The following is a 6,000-nucleotide window of genomic DNA, read 5'->3' as shown; positions in this document are numbered from 1 at the left end:
CCAAAACTAATGATCTAATGATTCTGTCTCTTCGAATTAAAATCTGCAGAGTTGGGATGGTTGTATCACCCATATATATAACATTCTATTGGTTGCAAGAATTTTGAATAATCATTTCAAATGTTGTTTTGTATATCATAAACCATTTGCCAATCTGTACATAACATTTCTTCCCAACTATTTTGCAATCTAAAGTGCCTTCAGAAAGTATTCAAACCCCTTGACTTTTTTTCACAATAGTTTATTGTGTTCCCCTCAGTTCCCCTCATCATTCTACACATAATACTCCATGATGACAAAGCAAAAACAGTTTGATATTTTTGCTAATTTATTACAGATAAAAAAAATGAAATATCACATATACATGACTATTCAAACCCTTTACTCAGTACTTTGTTAATGCACCTTTGGCAGCGATTACAGCATCGGGTCTTCTTGGGTATGACCCTAAAAGGTTGGCACACCTGTATTTGGGGAGATTCTCGCATTCCTCTCTTCAGATAATATGAAGCTCTGTCAAACTGGATGGGGAACGTTGCTGCAGAGCCATTTTCAGGTCTCTCCAGAGATGTTCGATCGGGTTCAAGTCCAGGCTCTGGCTGGGCCACTCATGGACATTCATCAAGGATCTCTCTGTACTTTGCTCCATTCATCTTTGCCTCAGTCCTGACTAGTCTCACAGTACCTGCCACTGAAAAACATCCCAAAAGCATGATACTGCCACCACCATGTGTTATCGTAGGGATGTTGCCAGGTTTCCTCCAAACATGACACTTGGCATTCATGCCAAAGAGTTCAATCTTGGGTTCATCAGACCAGAGCATCTTGTTTGTCATGATCTGAGAGTCTTTAGCTTCCTTTTGGCAAACTCCAAGCAGACTGTCATGTGCCTTTTACTGGGGAGTGGCTTCCGTCTTGCCACTCTTCCACTAAGGCCTGATTGGTGGAGTGCTGAAGAGATGTTCTTCTGGAAGGTTCGCCCATCTCCACAAGTTAACACTAGAGCTCTGTCAGAGGGACCATCAGGTTCTTGGTCATCTCCCTCGATTGTTCAGTTTGGCCAGGTGGTGTAAGGGAAAATTATGTATTTACCTGCATTGTTTACTATACCTATATGAATATTAATAGTTGACAATTATTAGTAAGAGATTTTCATATCTACTAATGGTGTGCTTCTGTAAAGGGATGGTTCTCCTCTAGCACCCAGCAGCTGGTCTGGGCATATTGTCCAGGCCATGGTGTGACTCAGGTTAGAGAGAGGTTTATTAAAGGAACAGACCTGTTATTGTTTCCAATCATATTCACTTCTGAGACCTGTGTGGACTCAAAAGCGCTATAGAAAATTAAAAAATTGATTACAAGGATATGGTATAAAAAAGTGAGATGTACACATTGATGTTTTAATCCTCAACCATTTGCTGAAGTTAGAAAATATTCCTGCAGGTTAGAATTGTAATTTATTTTTTATAAAAAAAATATTTATCAGCGGACTGTTTTAAAAGTTGGTTATGATTGGGAAACCAGCTATACATTTAAACCCTACATGGACATTTGCATAGAAGGAACAAAAAATTACAGAATCTTTAAAAGTGTTTTTGTTTCGTAGGAGGTAGATAGGATTTAAGTAAGAGGTTAAAATAGGTTTAAACAAAATTGTTAAAATACAAATAATTAAATCAATTGAGCGATTGCAAAGGAACTTGAGTAAGAATGGGAGAACGTCGCAGTAAAATAGACAAGAAAAAGATGGCGATTTTTGGGGGGGGTTGAAGAAAAATACTGTTAATAATAATGTCTGTAACAAAAGGAGAAGGATAACTGAACTCTTAGAACATGAAACCTGAAGACTACAGAATGAATGACAAATAATGACATTGATGATACACGGAAATTAGTTGAAGGAGATTCTGAAAACATGAAGGACTGACATAAATTGCGGCTAAAAAAACATTAAACTACTCTGGGAGTGGAACGTGCGAAACGAGAAAATAATGTAGACAGTATGGATTTGCCTAAAATATAATTATTTGGGCCATACTGTTGCAAGAAAGAGGGATTGTTTGCCTAATACATGGAAAAGAAGAAACTGCACTGGAAGTTGCCGAGAGAAAGATGGACTTTGGATTATTAACGAGACAAGGACAAGAGGCTGAAAGCTGAAGAGGAATATCTTACTAACTAGGCTTGCATGTGGACTTCCATTTAAAATGACAAGATGACAGACTGAATTGGATTGATTAAGTGAAGTTTAGGAAATGCAAACAGAATGTGGGCATTGTGACCTTTCTTCCCCAAGTTCCTGACTAAAATAAATTGCAAAGGTATGTAGAATTGTTGTTGTTGTTGCATTAACCACTTGACTGCGATGGGGAAATGATGTTAAATTCGCCGGTCATAGTTTAAGGTTGCTTTAAGGTTCTCTTTTGATGATTCTTTTGTAAGGGAAATGTATTGCTTAAAAAAGCATTTCCTGCTGTTTTATTTAATATTGATGGAACATTTATTTGTATTTTTTTATTGCCTTGAAATGATCATTTTAAAGACAATTAGAAAATTAGCGTTGAAGTATATGACATTTGTTTAAGGGGAATTTGTTTGATATTGGAATGAATAAGAGTACTGTTGTAATTTAGTCCTTTAGACCTTTCTAAATGTTATAAGATCTACAATTGCTGTATACTGTAGTTTTACAAAATGATAACTCAGTAGTGAGAATTGAGTTGACTGATCTTTGGAATTGAATTTAAGTGACCCAAATGTAATTTAAAGTAGGCCTAGACTTAGCTAACTGATTGATCTAAGATTTGACTGCTGTTAAGACATTTAGATACTGTAAAAATGAAAAATAAAAGAGGGATACCCCATTAATTACTGTGTGGATGCACACAATACACACACAATAACAGAATGATTGTGAATTAATGTGTGCATAGTGAGTTCATGTTAACACTGATCTCACCAATGGCCACAAGATGGTAATGAAGGACAAGATAAAATGGACTCCTGGGGGTTTGCAGGCACTTGACAAACCTTTTAACCAGGGGTTGAAAGAGTACTGTAAAATCCTACTCAAGTAGAAGTACTGTTACTTTAATGAAATTGTAATCAAGTAGAAGTTAGTACTGGTGTAAAAAAAAAAAATCAAGTAAAAGTTAAAAGTAGTATATTTAAAAAGTACTCAGTTACTAAGTTACTAAATTTCTTTAAAATAATTAGCTATTTCAATGTTGATGGTTATTTTTATTCTCCTTTTACAATTACATAAGTTAACGTGGAAAGGGTGTGGCAATTAAATGCAAGCTTCACAAAAAAATATATATATAAAAAATATATATTTTATATATACTACTGTATATGTAATATAATTTACATGTGATGCTTGACAGGGTAAATGTTCCATAAAACACCAGAAAATAACCAACAAGATAAGATCCAGCTCAGCTGATTTTAAATATTAAATCTTCAACTTCACATATACAAATGTTCAAAGGAATGTTCAAAAAGGCATATTTTTTTGTGTGGAACTACCTATCGAACACTTAGATGCTCAGTCTCGTTCCTGTATGATTTTGTCAAGATGATTCTTCAGGTACGCCAAACCTGTACATTGGAAACAACACAATATTCACATATCAGTGTTTCAGCAAACTCTGTTGTATGTGGCTGGCAACACAATCATATTATTGGCATTGCAATAGCTCTAACACAGACTTCCACACTTGTTATTCTCAGATACTGAGACTGATTTGAGTTGTTCAAATACACTCAGACCAAACACATTCTCTAATGGTGAGGTGAGTCCATGTCTGGCTGTACCCATACATAGTTACATTATATGCACAGGTTATTGTCCAGCACCTGTAATGTAACTTAAATAATTAAAAAAAGAAAAACATAAGAGAAAAACATGTAAAGAAAAGACTCAAAGACCAAAAGATATCATCATATGGACAATGAGGTTAAACCTTCTGGAGTAAAGAAATCACACCGGCTTTGTCAGTCCAAGACGTCTTGAACTTTGACAGAAAGATTGGAGAAGCAATAAGCTGTGACTCCTCCATCATTTCTCCAAAGTGCTTTTGGAGACCGTTCTGAATGGCTCTGATAAGTGGTAGGCACATTTGGCAAGATGCTTCCAACCTTTCAAATGTTGTTTTTAGTAAGAAGATCACTGGCAGCAGCCACCCCATATGGGTGTTGGTCTCAGACTGTAGAATGTTCAAACCTGAAACCAAAGGCTTCATCACCTTGCAGTACTCATTCAAGAAGCTTTTGCCTATTCCCTGCCTGTACTTTAGGATTTCCTGTTATCTACCTATTGCCTGATCTCCCGGACAACGTTACCAGCCTTTCATCTGCCTGTGCTGTTGCCCTTTTGGACCCCATGTATGACCTTCTGCCTGCCCCTGGACCCAGCTACCGGCCTCCTCCTGTGGTCCTTTGCAAAAAACACCTGCTGCGCCCTGTGCTTGAAACCAGCTCTCTGTCTCCCCTTGTGTTCATTACAAGAAGGACATTTCTGCTGGGCTCAGACTGATAAGGTAAGGTAATACCTCTTAGAATTCTAACATTTCATGGACAGTAAATGTGACTGTAATAGGAAAACATTACATTGATTCAAATAATTTCTACTCACATTTTCACTTAATTCTTCACACACTTCTTACGGCATCCTTCTCTTGTATGATGCGTGTGATCCTCTCCACAGCCAGGTGAGTTCCCATGTGTTTGATTTGGACAGATCAACTGCAGTTTGCATTCATTCTTTACAACTTCAGCAGCTAAGGTTGACCACCCCGTTTTATTCCACATGGCTTGGAATTTGGCAAAAGACCACCTGGACCACCTTTTGTAGCTATCACCTATTTGTTTCTGCCAACTCAGAATCGGTTGTCGCAATGAGGTTCAGCAGGTGACATGCGCACTGATGCTGAGGGAGCTGCTATTCTAGGCCACTGTCATTTTCCAGGATGGAATAGGTGTCTTGGTATTCAACCTGCTCTGCTGGCTCTTCAGCATCTGAGTTTCGGTCCGCACCTTTATCCACTGAAAGTGCACAAGGCACGATGGCAGGGGGCATGGGATGTGCCGCAGAGCCGCGCACAGCAGACAGACCTATCCCATGGGGAGAGGAGGAGGGAGGAAAAGGTGGGGTGGACCCCACCATACTGGGTAGCACAGAGCAACACTTTAACTTCTTAAGGTATAGGGGGCAGCATTTTTCACTTTTTGATAAATAGCGTGCCCAATTTCAACTTCAACTTCCTGCTACTCATGCCAAGAATATAAGATATGCATATTATTAGTAGATTTGGATAGAAAACACTCTGAAGTTTCTAAAACTGTTTGAATCATGTCTGTGAGTATAACAGAACTTATGTAGCAGGCAATACCCGGAAGATTTAAGAATTATTTTTTTAGGTCTCTGTCTGTTCAGTGGATTCTCATTGGGAAACGATGTTTCTTAGGAACTTGTTTTCAGTTCCTACCGCTTCCACTGGATGTCACCAGTCTTTGGAATTTGGTTGAGGTTATTAATTTGTGCAATGAAGAAGTATGGCCATCTTGGAACTGCGTAACACTGTTGAGAGTTGCGCAAGACTTGAAAGTTGCTTGGTTTGATGTCTTCTTGTATTGAACACAGATAGACTCGTCTTCCATTTGATCGATTATTAACGTTTAACCTGTTAGTCCTACCCACACCGTATTCGGTAGCGTAATCATAGCCTCAAGCTCATTACCATAACGCAACGTTAGCGATTTCTAAAAATCGCAAATGAAATGAAATAAATATGCCTATCCTCAAGCTTATCCTTTTCTTAACAATCCTGTCGTCTCAGATTTTCAAAATATGCTTTAGAACCAGAGAAAATCAATAATTTGTGTAAGAGTGGTGATAGCTAGCTTAGCATTTAGCGTTAGCATTTAGCACGCAACATATTCACAAAAACCAGCAAAGGGATCAAATAAAATAATTTACCTTTGAAGAACTTCAGATGT

The sequence above is a fragment of the Oncorhynchus gorbuscha genome, linkage group LG20, assembly GCF_021184085.1.
Source record: "Oncorhynchus gorbuscha isolate QuinsamMale2020 ecotype Even-year linkage group LG20, OgorEven_v1.0, whole genome shotgun sequence".
NCBI classification, from domain to species: Eukaryota; Metazoa; Chordata; class Actinopteri; order Salmoniformes; family Salmonidae; genus Oncorhynchus; species Oncorhynchus gorbuscha.
Note: the sequence above shows the minus strand (reverse complement) of the source record.